Below are 3972 nucleotides of genomic sequence, written 5' to 3'. Positions count from 1 at the left end.
CATTCATACATATCTGAGAAAAAAAAAAAAAAAAAAAAAAAATTAATAATAATCCACGTCTCTGAAAGGTGACAGCATACCAATTAGTTTACAAAAGCAATATGCACTGGCAATCTATCTATCCAGGTGACTCCATTATTTTAAACCACAGTAATGTTTGTCTTCTCGCACAGTTCTAAGGTTGTTTAAGTGAAATTATTCTTCTGTGGTTGACGGCAAACTGTTATTATTCTCTACTGAAGTGGAAAAACGGCTGCTAAATCATTTCCTCAGCGTTGCGGGTGGATGGATGCCAGATATGATTGAGTGAGGTACTGCAAAAACAGGGAAATCTTTCATAAACACATAACAAGAGGTCATAGGAAACTTGTGATAGAAGAATATTAAAAGATGTGACTGCCTCCTACATTTCAGATTAGATGGATACACACACAGCAATTGTTTTATTTTCACACACCCGTTGGTGTAGGAAAATGCATTTTGTCATCTATTTTGGTCTTCACAGAAGTATGTTTTATTGCTCAGAAGTTATTTCCTTGCAGCTCAAGAATATTAATGAAGTTTTGTTTCATTAAGTACTATGACTTAGATGTTTTATACATCTATTTAAAATATAAAAACTATACCATAACTCTCATGCACTAAGAGTAGTCACGGAGCTTAAATAAATGAGGTCATTTGGTCATGTAATGTAAAGAATGTAATGGGAAGTTCTTGAGTTCATATTGAAATGTCGGAGTGATTTTACTAAATGATTGCACTGCTATTGCACTCAAGATGTTTACAAGTGTTTGCTAGGAGGTCCATGGAAATTGAGACATTTTGTCATCAAAGATTCCTGAAAAATATGTATAATTGTTTCCAGATTTATATATTAAGTAGCACAACTGTTTTCAACATTAATTATTATTATGATTATTATTATTATTATTATTTGGAGTAATGGCCTCTGAAAACTCAGCTTTGCTGTCACAGGAATTAATTACATATTAAAAATATAGAAAACAGTTATTTTAAAATTTAATAACATTTTACTGTATTTTGTATTACTGTATTTGTACTTTTATAAATAATAATAATAATAATAAATGTGTGGTGAGCATAAGAGACATCTTTCAAAAATATAAAACATATAATTTTTTTTAATAAATGCTGAAAACAATATTTTTCACTGTTAGTTCATTATATCTAATGCATTAAATAATATTAACAAACTGAACTTATGTGTTATCTTGAGCCTAAAACGGTCCCACAGAGCACCAAAAATCAATCTATCATGTTTGCAAATTAATAAAGAAAAGTGTTAATACAATGTTAGTAATCAACCAAAAAGAGTTGAAGATTACATTTTTCAATGAATCACTAGTATTCAGATGTGATATGTTTGTATTAAGATGACTACTCGAGGAACATCTGCTCTGAGCACAGCTTGTATGGAGCTGTGTGAGTGACTCTTATGTGGCTGTTTTCCTTTTCAGTAATAGCTGATACTGCTGCATAGTAGGCTACCCGAGATCTGTGAGCCAACACCAGTCTCTTCACTCAGCTCTAAGGAGAAACATCAGACTATTTAAAGCTCTCAACCAATCAGTGAAGTACCCTTCAAACAAGCACTGCTGCCTGTGTAACAGGACGCAGGTGCAGTTTAACTGTACTGCTAAAGCCAATTAACATGGTAGTCTGCTTTAAGAGATGTTCCAATGATAAAATTACTGGACGGTCACAGCAAACCATGGTTGGATTTGATTTGGAGGCCCTTGACATCTGCCAAAAATCAATGTTCTGTAGCACATTAGAAGACATTGTCATGGTAAATATATAAAGTACTAATGCAATGCAGTACAATTGCATAATCTAAAAGCTCTCATGAAACTATATTTGTCTAATAATTTTTTTTCTTGCTAATTGGTCTATATTGAGCCAGAGAATAGATTATGAAGAATGTTAGTAACCGAACAATTAAGCAACTGATTCCATAGTATGGAAAAATAAAATAAAATGCAAAGGAAGTCAATGGATACCGTCAATTGTTTAGTTATCAACATACTTCAAACAAATCTTCTTTTGTATTCAGCAGAAGAAAGAAACTCATACACATTTGGAACAACTTGAGGGTGAGCAAATGATGACTGAATTCGCATTTTTGGGTCATGAACTTGGTCAGTCCAGCAACTATTTTTATTTTATTTTATTTTATTTTATTTTATTTTATTTTATTTTATTTTATTTTATTTTATTTTATTTTATTTTATAAGCTTTCATTTAAAAAGTCTGCTAAATTAGATACAATTATTGGGATATTTGTAGTTTATCACTGTTCAAACATTTAAACATATTTTATAGAAATGGAACCTCTGCATGTACTTTAGAAGTTGACTATTTATTATTTTGCATACTCACAGTATACATACTGGACACTGCTGAAAAGATAAGCATAGTTTGGTTATATGCTATTCTGAGCATAGTCATTGGCTTGAGATGGGGTTTTAGGCTTCTGCTCTCTGTTCCAGTGAAATATCAAAATAAAGTGCAACCAGATGCCCCCGATTCGGATATATATTCATTGATATGCAGAAGCAATCTTGCTTGTTTTCCAAAGTATCCAAAGGCTGGTTATGGACCCATATAGACATCAGTGATTTTTGTATGTATTTTTCAATATTTGCTTTTTCCCTTCTCTCTCACATTCCCTCTTTCTACTATTATGCATCCTTTCTCTATTCTATTTAATAAGCATCACGCTAGTCCTATGATCAAGAGTGTGTGGTCAAGAGACATTATGTGAAATTGGAGAAGTATCTGGTCTTTATTGCATCAGTGTTGTCACAATAAACCAGGTTCCTTATGTGCAAGTACAATATGTCCTGAAGGTCCATATCAGATCAACACAGTCTTCAGTTAAAGGGATAGTTCATCCAAAAATGACACTGACTGTCATGTCATTCTAAACCTACATGACTGACTTTCTTCTGTGAAACACAAAATATTTTTAACAAGACACGCTGGACCCTATTGACTATTGTATATATAAAATAATAACAATAATAATAGTGTTCCTGTAGCTCAATTGGTAGAACATTGCGTGAATGCACTGTAAGTCGCTTTGGATAAAAGTGTCAGCTAAATGCATAAATTTAATTTAATTTTAATTTAATAATAATAATAAAAATTCACTGAGACATTTTTCAAAATAACTTCTCTTACCTTCCACAGAAAAAAATTAGGGTTAATGACTATATATATATATATATGAACTATCAGTTTAACCCAACAGAAGGTCTGTTGTTTTGGTGGGGTGTTTGTGAAATGTATGAAATGACATGGCCAAGAAAGTCATCATATAGGCATAATTAAAAAAATGTATGAAAAAAAAAGTTCTTTGGCTTATTCAAAGCATCATATTTTGAAATGCTTGACTGACAAGGTCACTTATGACGACCTTGGCTCGCATTCGCCTCATAGCGATTGGCTGCCTTCTGGCATTTTTCGCCTTTCATTTGCTTAAATTTCAGTTTTTCTCAACTTTTTGACATTATCAACATTTGCTCTGCTCCACCATCAAACTCACAATCTCCTGTGCAAGCCTGCCACCAAGCTCCCATAACGAGTGAATTGGAAATACCCTCGCCTTGTAGAGTCACAAAATAACTGCATCCTCTTTTGTTAGACCCCTCTGGACATTCGCAACCTCTTACTTGGACACTTTTTGTTTTTCCACTCGTTTTGGTTGGGATTTTTTTGACTTTTGATGCATCGCCCTTAATCCCAAAGTTGCTGTCGTCAACTCCCGACACTCGCTTCCACTTTTATCTTCTTGTCCTCATTGCAGTCAATAAACTAAGACTCTGGGGGGAGCAGAGAGAGAGGAGGACAGAGCGACATGCAGTATAAAAACGGAAATAACAAAGTTGTATGCAAACTTTTGTCAGTGCTGCGCCGTGTTGATAATTAGTGTCAAAACAGTGCAGTGCT

This window comes from Carassius carassius, chromosome 10, assembly GCF_963082965.1.
Source record: "Carassius carassius chromosome 10, fCarCar2.1, whole genome shotgun sequence".
In the NCBI taxonomy this organism is placed as follows: Eukaryota; Metazoa; Chordata; class Actinopteri; order Cypriniformes; family Cyprinidae; genus Carassius; species Carassius carassius.
Note: the sequence above shows the minus strand (reverse complement) of the source record.